We start from the raw sequence: 20,640 nt of genomic DNA on the forward strand, positions 1-20,640 counted from the left end.
CTTGAGTTTCACTGTATTTCATGCAAATGTGTTCCATCTTTGTACAAGTACAACACAACAAAAGGAGTCCTGCCTTTCCAATTACTTTTGTTTAAGTCAGTCCTGGCTGTATTCCCATACAGACTGTTGTATAACATCTCTCATACCACAGCTTAAAAGGAAAGAGGGGGGTGGGGGCTGATTTCAGTCAGAAAATCTCCCTATTGAAGTCACAGCATGTGCTAATCAGAAGTTGATTCAAGATCATTCCTCCCTTCCTCTTTACTGCTGATTCCACATGAGAAAAGCAGAAATCAAGATAGTTAAAGGCCAGGTGCCAACTGAAGTCTTGCTGGGGGGTTATTAAGACAGGCAACATCTCTGATGAAGCAGGGATGCTGATGAGAGTGACTGCTGTCAGTCTGGGGGCAGCTGGGGTCGCCAGAAGGCCCCCGCAGCTCTGTCAAAACTGCTAATGTTGCTCTTCAGACAGGAGGATGAGAGGGTGGGAGTGCTTATTAAGGGTGCTTCATCTGAGCTCATCCCTTTAGCTCTGTCAAACTGAGCTCATCCCTTTAGCTCTGTCACACTGAAACCTCTGGTTTGAAACACAAGAGAAATTTATGGATGTCCTTGCTTTCTAAAGCTATACCTGCCTCATGGGAGGGCAGGGTATTGGTGTCTGGCAATTAGCAACTGTCCACGTCTCTGCAGTAGGATGCAATGGCATGGAATGAATGAATGAATGAATGAATGAATGAATGAATGAATGAGCTGCTGAATAGTTAATACAACAGTGATGGTTCCTCCTATCAAAACTTGGCCTAAAATGAAATAAGACTACGCTTACATATTTCATAGACAATGCCCAGAGAATATATACTTCCCTTTGGTAACTGGTCTCTCACGCAAAGTGTGAGTCATCGTCTCTTCCAAAGTAGACCAACTTTACAAGGGCAATATCCAGGAGTGACTCTAAACTCCAGCTTGTTTGTGTTATTAACATTTTGTTGTCAATAAGTGGCCCTGCACTGCACATGAGAACAACTAGATTTTTACCTCTTTTTCTGCATTAATTACTCAAGAAATATGGTCTGTTTTTAAGCTTTTTTTAATTTTTTTTTTTGTTTTTATAGAGCGCTCTTCTCACGCAGTGACACAGAGCGCTTTAACACAGGCATACAGCAAGCTGTTACAATATAGACAAACACAGTCTGCTTAAACTAATAACAATTAGTTTACAAACAATTTGCTTGTTCTTGTCAAAATTGAATCTATTACTTATGTGTTCATGATCCAGACTGAACAACATCTCCAAAAACTAACTGGAGCCAGGTGTTCCAGTCAATGAGATGTGATCTGAGGTGCCCTGCCCCAGGAAAAATACAGAGATAGCTTGGTTACTGACATTGTCCGCTTTTCACAATAAAATCTGTTTATCTGAACCATGCCCTGGTTAAAAGAAATTTCAAAAGACCCTAAAAGTGTCATTGCCGCCGGACGGGATTGAGTGACGAACTCAAGTGTGCGATCATCTATGGTTGCACACAAGCAGTCAAAGCAAAAGGGAGAAACAAACAGGGAAATCCAGGGGACAGGCACGGGTCAATGAAACTGCAAACTTCACCAAGGGGAAAAATACAAGAATTGTTGTCAACGGAACTGGAAGCAGAGGTCAAACCAGGAAAACAAGGAAGATCACCGCAAGGCACTGGGGAGATACTGTGGTTACACAGGGAAAGTTCCACATTGAAGTTGAGTCCAGTACGCCTTCTTATACAGTGAGTGGCTCCAGGTGTCCCCAATGAGCTGATAGATGGGGGTGTGACAAAAATAAGAAGTGAAGAGATGCATAAAGCTACAAAAGCATTTCTAAACGCTTAGGTATTCATCAATCTGCAGTTAGACAAATCTTCTAGAAAATGGAAGCAATACGGTTCCTACTCTCCAGAGGAGCGGGTGCCCTGCAATGATCATAGCAGCAACCCAGTGTGCAATGCTGACCACTTAACCACTTAAGAAAAATATAGATCAAAGTGTAGCATGGTAACCAATTTGCATGGCACCAGCAGTATTGTAACCAGCAAGTAATAACTGAAAATTTATCATTTATTCATGTCATGCTGTTTTCCAAACCAGCTTACAGTTTTAAGTGACTTTTACGGTTATTTCCCATTTGTAGAGTTGGCTAACTTTTGTTGGAATAATTCAGGGTATGTGCCTTGCTCAAGGGTATTAGAGCAGGAGCAGGAATTTGATCCTTAATCTTTCAAATGTAAGGTTATGGTTCTAACAAATGTGCAGCCCATGACTCCAATAGCTTATTGTGATTTGGTTTCTTTCATACAGTTCTGCTGTTGGAAAGCATGGTAAGAAGTTGCTGGGGTTTGTAACTGACAGGTCTTAGTAGTGAGATTTGGAAGCAGAAAATCTCAGAAAATCTGGAAACTGGTGGATTCTCTTTTGTCAGCATCCCCTGGGGGTGATTCCAGATGTGGCCAGCCAACAGGCCTGTAGGAAATAGTAGGAGGCCTGCTAGACCACCAGGGGTCCCATCCTATGGGAGGGACAACTCCTAATTACACTCCTTATGCTCCATCACCAGGGGCCCATCCTTCTGCTAGCCTGCCTGTTCATTTGCTTCCTGGCAGCCTTAGTGGCTGTTCCTCTTTCTCCCATAAGTCAGAAGCTTTGCATGAAAATAGTCAAATGTTAGTCAATAATCTAAAATTCATCCACTTATTGTAACGACTTTACATACTGTATATATCTAGAGAACAGTAGAAATATAAATGGACAGTATCTTCAAAAATGTATGTGGTTTGATGTTGCCACCTTTAAATCTGAAGGTCCCTGAATTGAGTCCCACTCTTGTTGTAGTACTATGATCAAGGTACTTATGCTGAATCGATACAGTAAAAATACCCTGCTGTATAAATAGGCAAATCTCTGGGCGTAATACTCAGGATCACCTCAGGTTCAGGCGCTTCAGATCCACCTGGTTACATCAGTGCACCTGATGTCAATCAACTAACACCAGATTCCCACCCTGTAAAAGGGGTGAAGGGCAAACATCAGGTTGCAGATTCTTCACTGTCTCTCTACGACTAGAGTAATCTTTGGTCTAGTGTACTTACCTGTTCCAAGTCCTGTTCCCAGTGTCTTTCCGTGAATCATGTGACACATTTCTTTTTGCAGTTTCCATCATCGCCAGATATCCATGTTCCCTCAGCACCCTCGTCCTCCGGTCCGGTTTTCGTTGGATCTCGGGTGTTCTGCATTTTGTTGAGTTTTCCTATCATCTGCAGTGGAAACTCTGTGCACCTTTTAGTTCGTTGGTCCCTGCGTCACCTCAGCACTATTTCCCCATTCAGCACCAACAATATCATGCATGCACTTTTAAATAAACTTCGCAGCTGACTTTACACCATTTCACATTTCTCTCAGCGAGTTATAACAAATCATTGTCAAGTTAAGAATAGTTTTAAGTCATTTTAAGTCTATAACACAATCTTGATAAAAGTTAATGTACAAACATGAAATGTAATCAGACAGAAAAAATTCTATGTACATTCAGTACTATATTAATTCATGGCTGTATTCCCACAGTGTGACATGCAATAATATGAAATCATGTCAGAAAATCTAGACTTATAGTTTAGAGAAGTCACAATTTTTCAGTGCTTACAGTTGAAACAATATTGGACATTGTTTTATTCAGGGCACTGCGAAAACTTCCCAGGAATGTATGGTGGTTTTCATTATCCTGCTGCACCGATATTGTTTAATGTCACCATTTAAATACACACACACACACACACACACACACACACACACACACTGTCTGAAACTGCTTTTCCCATACGGGGTCGCGGGGAACCGGAGCCTAACCTGGCAACACAAGGCGTAAGGCTGGAGGGGGAGGAGACACACCAAGGACGGGACGCCAGTCCGCCGCAAGGCACCCCAAGCAGGACCTGGTCCAACCCACCGCGCCACCGCACCCCCCCATTTAAATATAGCATACTGTATATCTGCAGCTTCATGCTTCAGTGCAGTGACATATACAGTATCTGAGTGCATAGACAGCAGTACTGTATGTTGGCTATGCAACAAAACGTAAACAAACAAGTAGCTGGGGAAGTTTTGCATCAGTGCAAATGTAGATTCCATGCTTCTGCAATGTTGATGTGACTAAATACACTGGCAACTGAACTAATGGGGAGCAAACTATACCAAAACAACACAGACAGAGAAATACAACGTAAAGGTCTTACGCTAACTGTGCCATGTACTCATGACTTTCTAGATGAGTAAAGTACAAGGTTCTCTACTTTTCTGTGTGGAAAAGCCAAGGAATAATAATACCATCAAAAATTAACTGTCCCAACTGAGGACCTACAATATAACATGAGCATAGCTGCTCTTCATCGAGCCTTAGAGGACGCTCATTGACATTTTTGTGATGTGAGAATTCTCTGTGCTGGCAGCTTTTCTGGACATTCTCTGATTCATGAACATCACACATCTGCACCACGCGCTAATCTTATTCCCCAAGCTGGAGACACTATTGTACATAATGCAAGAATGACTTCAGGACACTCCTCCTATGGTTGTTGCTGTGCTACTTTGCATCTATTTTGACAGCTGACGACAACCCTTGTTAGGAGATTTCATCCGAAATTTCACAGCCTGACCAAAACTTTTTCCCCACGCAACAAAATGAGCAGCAGAGCAATATGTGGCATGGAAGTGGTCATGTATTAAATGCTGCAAAATCTTTTTCAGCCATAAGATTTTCTGGAAGTAATTTTACCTACAGTAATTATTGCACTTGTGAGCAGTTATCAAACAACACAAACTTCCATGGCTCGTGTGAGGACCCACAGCTGAATTCCATTTGTGTGACTGAATTGTTTATTTTTCAAGTTCATGTTCAAGTAGTTTTTATTGTCATTCCTCTATACAGCTTGTGTACAGTGGAACGAAATGTTGTTTTTTCGGGGACCATGGTGCAACACAGAACATAGCACAAGACAATAAATAAATACACAGGGCAGGATGTGGATGCGGGGGGGGCGCGGTGGGTTGGACTGGGTCCTGCTCTCTGGTAGGTCTGGAGTTCGAGTCCCGCTTGGGGTGCCTTGCAACGGACTGAGGTCCCGTCCTGGGTGTGTCCCCTCCCCCTCCAGCCTTTCGCCCTGTGTTACCGGGTAGGCTCTGGCTCCCTGGGGCAAGCGGTTTGGGATGATGTGTGGATGTGGGTATGGCTGTGAGCTGTAGGCAGTTGTGGAGTAGTGTAGTACTAAGTTAATTGTTTGATGGAGCCAGTTGAGTGTTGGGAGGCAGCTAGGTGTTGAGTAGTCTGACTGCCTCAGGGAAGAAACTGTTGCGGAGACTGCTGGTGATGGTGCGGATGCTCCTGTACCTCCTGCCAGATGACAACAGGGTGAAAAGTCCATGAGGGGGTGAGAAGGGTCGTCCGCAATGCTGGTGGCCTTGAGGATGCAGCGGTTTTTGTATGTGGAGTCGATGGAGGGAAGAGGAACTCCGATGAGCTTTTCAGCTGTTCTTACCACTCGCTGTAGTGTCTTGCAGTCGGAGACTGTGCAGTTCCCGTACCACACGGTGAGACAGCTGGTCAAGACACTCTATATCGTCCCTCTGTAGAAGGTGGTGAGGATGGGAGGGGAGGAGTTTGGATCTCTTCAGCCTCCGTAAGAAGTGGAGACGCTGCTGGGCCTTCTTGGCTAGGCAGGTGGTGTTCAGGGTTCAGGAGTAGTCCTCTGTCATGTGCACACCTAAAAACTTGGAGCTTTTGGCTCTCTCCACAGCTGTTCCATTGATGTGCAAAGGTGAGTGGTCTGCTCAGGTCCTCCTGAAGTCAACAATTATCTCTTTAGTCTTATCATCATCAAAAGATAGATTGTTGTCTCTACACCATTCCATGAGCTGGTTCACCTCCTCTTTGTACGCTGAGTCATCATTGTTGCTGATGAGGCCCACAACTGTAGTGTCATCAGCAAAGCTGATTAAATGATTTGAACTGTAAACAGCAGTGGACTGAGCACACAGCCCTGGGGAGTGCTGGTGTTCAGTGTGGTGGTGCTGGAGGTGGAGTTGCCAATCCTGACGGACTGTGGTCTCCCAGTGAGAAAGTCCAGGATCCAGTTGCAGAGGGAGGTAGTCAGACCCAGCAGGCTCAACTTTGTAATCAGTTTCTGAGGGATGATTGTGTTGAATGCTGAACTGAAGTCAATGAACAGCATCCTTACATAGTTGTCCTTTTTGTCCAGATGGGTCAGGGAAAGGTGGATGGTAGTAGATATGGCATCTTCTGTTGAACGGTTGGGACGGTAGCCATACTGGAATGGGTCCAGTGTGGTTGCTCTTTATGTGTTTCATGACTAGCCGCTCAAAGCACTTCATGATGATAGGCGTGAGTGCAACTGGTCAGTAGTCATTCAGACAGGACACCAATGTTTTCTTTGGCACAGAGATGATTGTGGTCATCTTGAAGCACACAGGGACAACAACATAGCTCAGGGAAATGTTGAAGATGTCCGTGAAGATATCTGCAAGCTGAAAAGCACATTCCCTGACTACCCAGCCTGGTATGTTGTCAGGACCTGCAGCTGTCTGTGGGTTGACTCTGGAAAGAGTCTTCCTGATGTCTGCTGCAGACAGACAAAGTACCTGGTTGGTGGGAAAGTTTTTTGAAAGTTACTAATAATAAATCATATAAAATTAACTTTAACCTCTGAAAGTTTACATGGTTGAGTATTTTTGCCAGGTAGTTTTAAGAGAATGTAAGAATACTGATTACCTAAAGAAAAGATTTCTGTGCAAAAAAATTGTTTTCTCTTAAGACAACTTTGTCTTGGAAAATAACGTCAAGTTAGTGGACCAATGGTTAAAATAAGGTTGCCTGATCACATCGCTGATAAATTATTTAAAACCAAATTAGTTGCATTCACACTTCGAAGCACATAGTCCTAGATGGTCACTGTTCCTTGTCCCTCTGTTTCCCATTGCAGCTCTGTCATTTAACCTTAGTAAACCTTTCTGAAAAGTCACAACATGTTGTCTTTTTTCCCCTGGGTCCTCGACTGAGCACAATAAAATTCTTTACATTTGTGATTTTTTTTGTGGTTGTGTGCTGGGGAGGATTTTTTATGCACAGGACTCATCCAAAAGTACTGGAGAAATGTGACCTAGAATATTTTCCTGAGTGTAGAAAATCGATGAATAACAGTAAGATGAACAGCAGAAGTACTGCTGCGGCTGTAGACTAAGAGATCAAATGTAACAGCCATGTAACTCCTGGGTTCAGCACTCATAATTTAGCAGGTGGAGATACTTATTACATGAGAACCTTTGAAAGCAGTGAGGCAGTAACTGATTCAGGAATAAAGGTAGGAGTTAAGTACAGATATTGTTAGCTGCATATTATACAATTAACCTAGGGAAAGTTCCATGTGCCATTTGGATTGAAGAAATTACACCAACTTCTCAGTTTATGAACACAGATGGGACTGGAAGACTTCCTAATTGTTCATAAGTCCAAATGTACTTTTACCACAAAGGTGCAATTAATATTAGCTTAATAATAAAGAGACTTCTATTTATTTACAAGTTATATTGTGTAAAAGTTGTAAAATTATAGCTATGATAAACATATTTTTGTATATAGATATATAAATCCAAATATAGTATTTATGTATTAGGATATACATTAATTTAAATATATAATGATATAAATTTTATAATATCTAACATATATTAAGCTATATAATATATAAAATATATAAAAATACATGTTAAATATACACACACACACATTTTCAGAACCGCTTGTCCCACACGGGGTCAGGGGGAACCGGAGCCAACCCGGTAACACAGGGCGTAAGGCTGGAGGGGGAGGGGACACACCCAGGACGGGACGCCAGTCCGCCGCAAGGCACCCCAAGCGGGATTCGAACCCCAGGCCCACTGGAGAGCAGGACGTGGTCCAACCCACTGCACCACCACACCCCCCTCACATTTTAAATATATTTCAAATATAATATTTATTATATTATAATATATAAATATTAATATCTTTAACATATGTTTATTTATTTTAGATGTTAATATTTTGATCAACTTTCCACTATGTTGAAATATAACTATTTTAAATGACTGAATATAAAAACATTTTGTCCTCACAAAGTATTGTTCAATCCACATTGTTTACAGATTCATCACATAAACATGTGGAACCTTCATTCTAGCCTCCAACACAAAACAAGCATTGTGAAGACTGTGGATGAGAACTGTCAAGGCGCCAGGTAGACAAAAGACAAACAGGTAGGTGGTGGATCCAATTGCGGGTTGGTTTTTATTCGTACCAGAGGCTCGAAGGGCAGGGCAAGATCACAGTCCGGGACAGGCAAAGGTCTTTAATACGCGAACGTCAGAACAGTGGCAAGACAAAACTCAGTGGTTGATAAACAGGCGAAGGTCAGGAACCAGTAACAAGAGTCATGGGTACAAGATGAGAAACTGCTGAAACTGTAAAACCATGATGGCGTTGGCAAGAATCCGCGTTGTGTCGTGGTCCTGGAGCTCCTTTTATCTTGGGTCTCATCGAGTAGACGCAGGTATTGCTGATCTGCTTGTTCCCGTGCATGTGACAAGAACTAAATCAATCTGGTCTTGAACTGCTCATATCTTTGGGTACATTTTACTGACTCATATCAGATGGGCACGTTTTGTACATTTTGTAATTCCTCTACTACACACAAATATTTCAGGAAATAGTTCAGTGAGAACACAAAATAAATGAAATAGGAAAGTATATCTTCAAAAATTCATGAGTACCTTAAGATACATACTTCATAATGTCTTTCCTTTGCCCTCTCCCATATAGGATTTGGAAACACATCCTTCATTCTGTTTGTTTGTCTTTGTATCTCTTTCCAATTTGCTGGGAATTAGTCCAGCTCTGTAGCGATGTAGCAGTATATTATTGTCATTATCTGAGCGCTAAATGGCCTCAAGTTCAGAAGAAGACAATGAATGCACTGCCATCATGAAGACAAGGCCCACTCACACACTTTAAAGCTTTCCATTAAATGCTACTTCTTTCTCTTAACATACAAGTAATTTAGTCTTAGCTCTCTTCTGTTCATTTTTTTTCTGTTCACATAGATCCTCACACATTCCCTTGGCAAACTTTGTCAAGAACACTTGGCTCCCAATTTTTTGAAACAAAGACCTGACTGGGAGATAGTTTGGATCTTGTCTCTCGCTGCCAACTATCAGATGTCTCACATCACAGGTTGGTAGAGAATTAATATTGGTTTTTCAGCTCAGCCATGTTGGGGCTCCTGCAGTTTATTCTCATTAAAGGCTCATCTTTAATGCAACTGGCAGGCTCCCTCCACCCCCAGCTCGTTCCCACAAACTCTCGTCTATTCTTTGGCAAGCGATGGACAAAATAAACACAAGTCTTTGCAACGGCTTTGTTGTCTCCTCAGAGAAGCCTTGTATTACTGTGCCTTATTTGTGCTTTTATTTATTCATTCTATATCTGACCATGTATGCACAGACTGGTGGCACTGCATATCTCCACATTCAATACACTGATGATAATTGCTAATAATAGTAAGAGAAACATTTCTGTGAAACTGAAATAAGGCTGAGTATCATTTGACATCTGGTCAACCCCCAGTTTCTGTCAGCCAGGATGGGAAAACTGAGTTTTAGCAGCATTAGATACTAAAACTGTCATGGTTGCGCTTAGCAAGGACAGACTCAAGTGCAGAGTTATCATACACCGGTGTTTAAATGAAGCCAAATCAGAATCCAAAAAGCAAAGTCGAGGGACAGGCGTGGGTCAGGCGATCAGCAAACATAGTACAAAAGGTTAGGGAAAGAACGTGGTCGGGAATACACAGGCAAAGGTCGATGTCGGAGTAGGTTCACTGAAGCAGCGCTCGAAGGGAAACAAAGGAGGCAAAACAAGGTTCCGCATCTTGGCTTCCTCGGCTTCCCTCTTTATTGCCGTTCCCATTAGGAAACAGCAGGTGTTGCCGATGTGCCGGCTGCGGGGGACGTGACAGTACCCTCCCTCCACGGGCGGCCCCGGACACCATGAGCCGAAAAGGAGGGCGCCCCCTGGGGCACGGGGCCGGGCACTCTGGATGGTCCTTGTGGAAGGCCGCAATCAGGTCGGGGTCCAGGATGTCCGAAACGGCTACCCAGGAATGTTCTTCCGGGCCGTAACCCTCCAAGTCCACCAGATATTGCAACCGACCTCTCCGTCGGCAAGAGTCCAGCAGGGTCCGGACCATGTAGATATCGTCCCCTGCGGGGATTAGCGCAGGCGGTGGTGTGGTGTCTACTGGTGGCTGATGCAAGGACACTCCTACTGGTTTCAGGAGGGAGACATGGAACGTAGAGTGCACTCGGAGGTCAGGAGGCAACTGAAGGCGGTAAGTAACCGGTGTGATGCGACGCACTATCTTGAAGATATAGCGGGCCCCGAGTTTCTTTGAGGGGACCTTCAGGTTAAGGTCTCGGGTGGAGAGCCAAACTCTTTGCCCGGGCATGAACGTAGAGGTACGCCAGTGCCGATCCGCCTGACGTTTGTGGCGTTCTGCACTGCGGAGCAGGTGGGACCGGACCGTCCTCCATACGCAGGCGTTCTCGTTGTGCCACGTTTCCACGGCCTGAACAGGACACGGAGAGTTCTCTCTAGGGAACAGGACAGGTTGGTAGCCTAACACACACTGGAAGGGTGACATACCTGTGGATGTATGAGGTGCAGAGTTGTGGGCATACTTTGCCCAGGCCAGGTAGCGAGCCCATTGGTGGGGTCTTTGGGAACAGTAGGCTTGGAGAAACCTCGATACATCCTGCTGTAGGAGTTCTGCTTGGCCGTTGGCCTGCGGGTGGTATCCAGATGTAAGGCTGACCATTACTCCGAGCCATCCCCAAAAGGCCTTCCACACCTGAGAGGTGAACTGGGGCCCCCGATCTGAAACAATGTCTTCGGGGAGTCCGTATAGTTTAAAGACGTGTTCGAACAGGATCTCTGATACCTCGAGAGCTGTAGGCAGCTTCAGAAGGGGCACCAGTCTACAGGCCTTGGAGAAACGATCTATGACAGAGAGGATCACGGTCTTACCCTCGTAGACCGGTAGGTCCACTAGGAAGTCCAGCGCCACATGGGTCCAGGGTTGGGTCGGTGTAGGCAAGGGTTGTAGGAGACCAGCCGCCTTCTCGGGTACGGTCCTGGTTTGAGCGCAGGTGGTGCAGGCCTGGACGAAGTCCCTGACGTCACTGGGCATTGAAGGCCACCAGAACCGTCCTTGTACCAGGGAGAGGGTACGTTGGATCCTGGGATGCCCTGCCTCTGGGGCCTGATGGTGCCATTTCATCACTGCTGTGCGGAAGGAAATGGGCACATAAACACGGCCTGCTGGTTTCCCAGGTGGTTCTGGCTCGCTGTCCTGGGCTTCTTGGATGTCCTGGAGGAGTTGCCAGTGGACCGAACCCACCACACATCCCTGAGGTAGGATCCCCTCTGGGTTGGTGGGCATCGGTTCTGGGTCATGAATCCGCAATAAAGCATCGGCTTTCCTATTCTTGGTACCTGGTCGATAGGAAACAGTAAAGTGAAAACGGGTGAAGAACAGGGCCCATCGGGCCTGTTGGGGGTTCAACCTTTTTGCGGTCTCAAGGTATTCAAGGTTTCGGTGGTCCGTGAGTACCACAAAGGGATGGACAGCGCCCCCCAGCCAGTGACACAACTCCTCAAGCGCGAGCTTGATAGCAAGGAGTTCCCGGTTCCCAATGTCAAAATTACATTTGGCGGGGGTAATCTTCCTGAAGAAGAAGGCACAGGGGTACAGCTTCGGAGGGTCCCCTTGCCTCTGGGACAGGACTGCACCCTCCCCTACCGAGGAGGCATCGACCTCCACCACAAACGGCAAGGAAGGGTCCGGCTGTTTCAGTACTGGGGCGGAGGAGAACCGTTTCTTTAAATCCTGGAAAGCCTTTTCTGCCTCCGCCCCCCAAGGGAGTCTTCCGTCCTTGCTAGCCGTTAGTGCGGTAAGCGGTGCGGCTACTGTGCTAAAATTTTGTATGAAGCGACGATAGAAATTGGCAAACCCAAGGAAACGCTGGAGTGCCCTTACCGTGGTGGGTCGAGGCCAGGAGGTCACTGCATCCACCTTCCTGGGGTCCATGGAGACTCCCTCCTGGCTCAAGACGTAGCCCAGGAAGAAGACCTGGCATTGGTGGAACTCGCATTTTTCTGCCTTGACATACAGTCGATGTTGTAGGAGCCGCCTGAGGATCGCCCGGACCTGCTGGATATGCTGCTCTTGGGTCCTCGAGTAGATCAGTATATCGTCAAGGTAGACGATGACGCAGTGATTAAGGAAATTGCCCAACACATGGTTCAGAAAGGCCTGGAAAACCGAGGGGGCATTAGCTAGGCCAAAAGGCATGACCCTGTACTCATAATGACCTAGTGTAGTGGAGAAGGCCGTCTTCTATTCATCCCGCTCACGGATCCGAATAAGGTTATACGCGCTGCGGAGGTCTAATTTAGGAAACCAGGTCGTCCCATGAATACCTTCCAAGGCCGAGGTGATCAACGGTAATGGGTGTGGGTATTTGACGGTTATTGCATTCAACCCCCGGTAATCTATGCATGGCCTTAGTCCCCTGTCCTTCTTACCAATAAAGAAGAACCCTGCCGTCGCTGGTGACGTTGACGGCCGGATCAGGCCGGCCTCGAGGGCCTCCCTGATGTACTCCTGCATGGCCCATTGTTCCGGCAATGACAGGGGATACACCCGACCCCGAGGTGGCGTGGTATCTGGTAAGAGGTCAATAGCACAGTCCCAGGACCGGTGAGGAGGCAGTTCGGCAGCGCGGGCCTTACTGAAGACCTCTTGTAGATCCTCGTAGTCCGGGGGTATGACCGGTAGGGGAAGGCCCTCTACCCCTTCCACCGATGTGGCCCGACAAGGAAGGGTGAGGCAAGACGAGCGACAGGAATCTCCCCAGGAAACCAGCTCATTGGTACTCCATGTGAAGACTGGGTCATGGCGTGCCAACCAGGGGTAACCTAGAATGATCGGGCTGTCTGGAGCTCGGAGCAGAAAGAAGGTAAGTCTCTCGTGGTGACAAGCTCCTGTTTCGAGCAGGAGAGGTACAGTTCTGGTATCAACCACCCCGGTCCCCAAGGGTTGACCATCCTGGGCTTTCACGCTCAGGGTGACTTCACAGGTTTTAAGAGGGACACGATGCGCTTTGGCAAAGCCCACGTCCATAAAACAGCCTGCTGCTCCTGAATCAATGAGGGCACTTGCCTACACCCGGCTGGCCCCCCAGGAAATACTCACTGGCAACCGCAACTGTCCCCGGTGCTCCCCTGGACTCACCTTCGTGTCTTTGGAGGTCCCTTGGGGTGGTCGCACTGGGCATGCGGCACGGAGATGCTCCTGGGATCCGCAATAGAGACACAGTTCCCCACCAGGCGTCGTCTCCTTTCTTCTTTCCTGAGCTGGTCCTCCTCTGGGCCAGCCCCCGGGGGGAGGGTCTGGTCTCCCCAGGGTTGTCGACTCCTGCTAAGGTTGTCAATGGAGATGGCGGTCTCTACAAACCGGTCGAAGTCCCCATCCTCACCCCTGTACGTGAGCTCGTCCTGGATCCGGGGATTCAGCCCTTTGCAGAAACAGGTGAGGAGGGCAGGAGAGTTCCATCCGCTCTTGGCCGCGAGGGGTCTGAACTCAAGAGCGTACTCAGCCACGCTTCTATTTCTCTGGGTGAGATGCATGAGACAATTACCTGCCGTGCGCCCCGCGTGTGGGTGGTCAAAAACCGCTTTGAACTTCTCGCGAAAAGCGGCATAGGTAGTTCTTTGGCCAGTGCGCCACCCAGCGGCTGCCCACACCTGGGCTAGACCGGTCAACAAGGACAGGACAAAAGCAATTTTAACTGTGTCCGTCTGATACATGCGAGGAGAACACTCAAAGACCAACTTGCACTGCATCAGAAAGTCCTGACATTGATCGGGCGAACTGTCATACCTCTCTGGGGTCGTGATCCTTGCGACCGTACCGGATGCCTCAGGTGGTGTGGGCGGGGCAGGCTCAGCAGGAGTCGTGGCAGGAGTCTGGGAGGCGTGTTGGAGAATACCTCTTGCCAGGAGAGCCTGGATCAATCCTTCTATCATTTCTTGTAGGCGCTGCAGTGACTGGTCTTGCGCTCCCAAAATGTTGCCTTACGTGGCGAGCGCCATACGCAGTTGCACATACTCCGCTGAGTCCTGGTAGCTGGCGGAACCTTCTGTCATGGTTGCGCTTAGCAAGGACGGACTCAAGTGCAGAGTTATCGTACACCGATGTTTAAATGAAGCCAAATCAGAATCCAAAAAGCAAAGTTGAGGGACAGGCGTGGATCAGGCGATCAGCAAACGTAGTACAAAAGGCAAGGCAAAGAATGTGGTCGGGAATACACAGGCAAAGGTCGATGTCGGAGTAGGTTCACTGAAGCACGGCTCGAAGGGAAACAAAGGAGGCAAAACAAGGTTCCGCATCTTGGCTTCCTCGGCTTCCCTCTTTATTGCCGTTCCCATTAGGAAACGGCAGGTGTTGTCGATGTGCCGGCTGCGGGGGACGTGACAAAAACACAGTGCAAAAGCATATTTTTTCATCAGATATCAGCACTGATTAAGCTTATTGTTTCATTTCCACAGCTGACAGGACAGAAATATATATATATAAAAAAACATGCCTGTGGTTGATGAAGTTGATAATGGCCAATCTACACTGATAAAAAGTGTGCATGACTGAGAAAAAAAATTGTCCCATAAACAGGATTGACACGACAGGATCACAGGCCCAAAATGTCAAAGTTGTGTCAGGCAAGGAAGTGAACAGATATCTCAAGTTCCTGGGAAAATAACTGAGCAATTTCCCTCATTTCAGCAAAGCAGTTTGGGTAGCTGTTTTCCCTCCAGAAAGTGTTCAGGCTCCATGCACTCTCTCCACACTTTGTTGTGTTTTACACATTTTATGATTGAATTGATTGAAAACCTCCCATTTACATAAAAATTCTGACAAAATGAAAAAGAGGTAGGGTTTGGGCTTACATGAAAGTCAGTTGTCTAATCATTCAACATATCAGACATGCATTTAACCAGAATATTATTTACAACTGATAATAATAATTTAATAGCAAATACGATGAATCAACATCAATTATGGTGGATACTGATGATTCTTACTGATGAATCTGAAACCTGGATTAAAAGGCTAAGACAGCAGGGATGTTCCCAACATCTGGCAGACTATTCCAAAGTAAGAGTGCTCTATAGTTAAAGACACAACCTCCTACTGAAATCTTATTAATCACCGGTACTTTAAGGTAACCTGCATCTGATGAACAATGACAATGTTCCATCCATCCATCCATCTTCCTCCGCTTTTATCCGGGGCCGGGTCGCGGGGGCAGCAGTCCGAGCAGAGTCCTCCAGACTTCCCTCTCCCTGCACACCTCCTCCAGTTCCTCTGGGGGAACCCCAAGGCGTTCCCAGGCCAGCCGGGAGACATAGTCTCTCCAACGTGTCCTGGGTCTGCCCCGAGGCCTCCTCCCAGTGGGACAAGCCCGGAACACCTCCCCAGGGAGGCGTCCAGGAGGCATCCGGAACAGATGCCCGAGCCACCTCAACTGGCTCCTCTCGATGCGGAGGAGCAGCGGCTCTACTCCGAGCTCCTCCCGGGTGACTGAGCTCCTCACCCTATCCAGCCACTCTGCGGAGGAAACTCATTTCTGCCGCTTGTATCCGCGATCTCATTCTTTCGGTCATGATCCAGAGTTCATGACCATAGGTGAGGGTAGGAACGTAGATCGACCGGTAAATTGAGATCTTCACCTTACGACTCAGCTCCTTCTTCACCACAACAGACCGGTACAATGACCCCATTACTGCGGACGCCGCACCGATCCGTCTGTCAACCTGCCGCTCCATTTTTCCCTCACTCGTGAACAAGACCCCGAGATACTTAAACTCCTCCACTTGAGGGAGCAACTCCCCCCTAACCCGGAGGGGGCAATCCACCTTTTTCCGACTGAGAACCATGGCCTCGGATTTGAAGGTGCTGATTCTCAACCCCGCCGCTTCCCACTCGGCTGCAAACCTCCCCAGTGCACGCTGCAAGTCTTGACTTGATGAAGCCAACAGGACCACATCGTCCGCAAAAAGCAGAGACGAGATCTCGCGGCCACCAAAACAGACACCCTCCGTTCCCTGGCTGCGCCTAGAAATTCTGTCCATGAAGATAATGAACAGAATCGGTGACAAAGGGCAGCCCTGGCGGAGTCCAACATGCACCGGGAACAGGTCTGACTTACTGCCGGCAATGCGAACCAAGCTCCTGCTCCGGTCATACAGGGAACGAACAGCCCGTAGCAACGAGCCCCGAACCCCATAATCCCGAAGTACCTCCCACAGGATGCCACGAGGAACACGGTCGAATGCCTTCTCCAGGTCCACAAAACACATATGGACTGGTTGGGCAAACTCCCACGAACCCTCCAGCACCCTAGTGAGGGTATAGAGCTGGTCCAGTATTCCACGGCCAGGGCGAAAACCGCATTGCTCCTCCTGAATCCGAGGTTCGACTATCGGTCGGATTCTCCTTTCCAGTACCCTGGCATAGACTTTCCCAGGGAGGCTAAGGAGTATGATCCCCCTGTAGTTGGAACACAATCTCCGGTCCCCCTTCTTAAAAAGAGGGACCACCACCCCGGTCTGCCAGTCCAGAGGCACCGTTCCCGAACTCCACGCGATGCTGCAGAGGCGTGTCAGCCAAGACAGCCCCACAACATCCAGAGACTTGAGAAACTCAGGGCGGATCTCATCCACCCCCGGAGCCTTGCCACCGAGGAGTTTTTTGACTACCTCAGCAACTTCAGCCAGGGTAATGGACGAGTCCCCCTCCAAGTCCCCAGCCTCAGCTTCCTCTACAGAAGGCGTGTCAGAGGGGTTGAGGAGATCCTCAAAGTATTCCTTCCACCGCCCGAGGACATCCTCAGCTGAGGTCAGCAGCGCACCACTTCCACTGTAAACAGTGTTTGTGGAACACCGCTTCCCCCTCTGAGTCGCCGGACGGTTTGCCAGAATCTCTTTGAGGCCGACCGAAAGTCTTCCTCCATGGCCTCACCGAACTCCTCCCAAGCCCGAGTTTTTGCCACGGCGACTGCCAGAGCCACGCTCCGTTTGGCCCGTCGATACCTGTCAGCTGCTTCAGGAGTCCCATGAGCCAGCCAGGCCCGATAGAACTCCTTCTTCAGCTTGACGGCATCCCTTACTTCCGGTGTGCACCACCGTGTTCGGGGATTGCCGCCGCGACAGGCGCCGGAGACCTTATGGCCGCAGCTCCAAACCGCTGCCCCGACAATGGAGGCGCGGAACATAGTCCATTCAGACTCGATGTCCCCCACCTCCCTCGGGACCTCTGTCGGAGGTGGGAGTTGAAGACCTCTCTGACAGGGGCCTCCGCCAAACGTTCCCAACAGACCCTCACTATGCGTTTGGGCCTGCCAGGTCTGTCCAGCTTTTTCCCCCGCCATCGAATCCAACTCACCACCAGGTGGTGATCAGTTGACAGCTCAGCCCCTCTCTTCACCCGAGTGTCCAAGACATATGGCCGAAGGTCAGAAGAAACGACTACAAAGTCGATCATCGACCTCCGACCTAGGGTGTCCTGGTGCCAAGTGCACTGGTGGACACCCTTATGCATGAACATGGTGTTCGTTATGGATAAACCGCGACTAGCACAGAAATCCAATAACAACTCACCTCTCGGGTTCAGATCAGGGAGGCCGTTCCTCCCAATCACGCCCCTCCAGGTATCACTGTCACTGCCCACGTGGACGTTAAAGTCCCCCAGTAGAACGACAGAGTCCCCAGTGGGAGCGCTTTCCAGCACGCCCCCCAGGGACTCTAAAAAGGCCGGGTACTCTACACTGCCGCTAGGTGCATCAGCACAAACGACAGTGAGAGACTGTTCCCTGACCCGAAGGCGTAGGGAGACGGCCCTCTCATTCACCGGGGTAGACTCCAACACATGGCGGCTGAACTGGGGGGCTATTAATAAGCCCACACCCGCCCGCCGCCTCTCACCTTGGGACCTCCAGAATAGTGGAGAGTCCACCCTTGATCGAGAAGAGTGGTTCCAGAACCCAAGCTGTGAGTGGAAGTGAGCCCGACTATATCTAGACGGTATCTCTCAACTTCCCGCACCAGCTCAGGCTCCTTCCCCGCCAGTGAGGTGACATTCCAAGTCCCAAAAACCAGAGTTGGCGCCCAAGGTTTGGGTCGGCCGGGCACTCGACCCCGACCACCGCCCAAATCACAATGCACCGGCCCCTTATGGTCTCTCCTGCAGGTGGTGAGCCCACCGAAGAGCGGCTCCATGTCATTGCTTCGGGCTGAGCCCAGCCAGGCCCCGTGGGCATAGACCTGGCCACCAGGCGCTTGCATGTGAGCCCCCCCCCAGGCCTGGCTCCAGGGTGGGGCCCCGGTGACCCCATACCGGGCGGGGTAAACGACAGCCTTGATTTTTTCTTCATAAGGGGTTTTTGAACCGTGCTTTGTCTCGTCTGTCATCTAGGACCTGTCTGCCATGGGAGACCCTACCAGGGGCATATAGCCCCAGACAACATAGCTCCTGGACTCATTCAGGCACTCAAACCCCTCCACCACGGTAGGGTGGCGGTTCACGGAGGGGACAATGACAATGTTCTGGAACATAAAATCAATAATCTTTATAAGGTAAGCTGGAGCAGTGCCATTTACTGCCTCATATGTCAAGTGTAAGATTTTATAATGTAAATTTAACCTGAAGCCATTGGAGCAATCTAAAAAGAAGAAAGAGAGTGTGTTCCACTGATGTATGGATGAGTGACCCATTGTAAGTAGTGTATCTAGCAGTGTAACTCACCTTGGTGAATAAGGTGTGTGGGCTGATAACACTACATAGAGTTCATTGAAAGTCACTTTGGAGAAATGCATCTGCTAAATAAATAAATAAATAAATAAATGTAAATATAAGAACCAGTATTATATTGTCATCCTTCCTCTTTCTTGTGACAGTAGCATTCTGCATTAGCTGTAATGTAGCTGCAATGTGGTATGAACAGTCTGATAACAGAGCATTGCAATAGTTACTAGATAAATAAAATCTGTTGGGGTGGGTAAGGAGGGTGGGGTGGGTAAATGAAATTCTCGATACAGTGGACCTATTGTGGTCTATGGTAGTGACAATGGTGGCTACGCATAGTTCCTAGACAGTGCAATAAGGATGTGTAGGAAAGTGCTCAAAATTGAGCCGCTGAGGTATTACTTGAGATCTCTTTTGGGTTTTATGATGTATCAATGGGGTCTGGCTTATCGCCACAAGGATGAAAGACCCTTGGGTAACATCCAGAGGAAGATGTTAAAAGCGCCCCATCCCTTCCCTCTGTATGATCTGATTTGGAATGAGCTAGTGGACACACTCTCATAAATGATTTAATAGCCATATGTCCAGTCATATGGCTTGGACAGGATGGGCCCCTTGTCCCATGCTGCCCTCACTCCATGTGGCCATTGGTAAGCTCCCCCACCCACCCCCATGTAATTAAATTAAACCGCTTCCTTGACGGTCTGCTGCTCCAGAGCAGCTGGACCACCAACAAACGTGAAAAGCAGCAATGTAAAAACAGTCTGATAATGTAATCGGATTATACTGTTATTCGCTTAAGCTCACTGACGGATTTCATGAGTCTGAAGCCATCAAATTCCAAAGTCTGCTTGCAAATTATGCACATCTCCATGGTAAATTCTCTGTGGGCTTATGGGTGTTAAACAAGACAGTGGTCTGCTGCTGAACTCCATCACAGATGTGCTGTTATCAAATACAACTGGCTGTAACATAGCTACACAGAGCCAGCTAGACAAAGTACAAAAATCAATTCAGGCAAGACAAAACAAGTACTCCATGTGTCTGCAGAGAGATGAAACACACTTTAAAGAAATCTCCCGGGACTCTGCAAGTCAAGGTGTGAAGCAAATGGTGGCGTTTCTCTACCCACGTTGTTCTCCTCCACCCCAAACCTCTTCCCGCCGTGCCAAACATCTGCTGTTCAAACAAACAAGCCTTGGATTGATGGGCACACCTGTTACAGAGTCTGAAAAGCCCTGCCGAGGGATGCCTCCATTTAATTTACCAAAAAAACCCAAAAAGTCCATTGTTGGGGTGGGGTTACGGGGTGGAAGGATTTCTTGTTTTGCTTCTATTTGACCTTCATACGGCAGAAAGAGTAACATTTATAGTGACTTAGAATACGGTGGAGTGCGGGTAGTGCAAGTGCCTGATTCAGCAGCGCAATGCTAATGTGATATACCATATAGTCTTCTTGGTGCAGTGTGACGGATTACTTTTCCTCTATGTCTTTTCGAGAAATGGAGTAGAGAAATTTTACTGAAGGTCTAAACAGCAATGGTATCGAAGACAAAGCTGTCAACGCCGTTCTGAGATTATGAGTGCAATGAGCACTCCGAGCACAGTATTTGTGTGTACACTGTAATGAGGAGCATGGTTGCCTATTTCT

Source organism: Scleropages formosus, chromosome 19, assembly GCF_900964775.1.
Source record: "Scleropages formosus chromosome 19, fSclFor1.1, whole genome shotgun sequence".
NCBI classification, from domain to species: Eukaryota; Metazoa; Chordata; class Actinopteri; order Osteoglossiformes; family Osteoglossidae; genus Scleropages; species Scleropages formosus.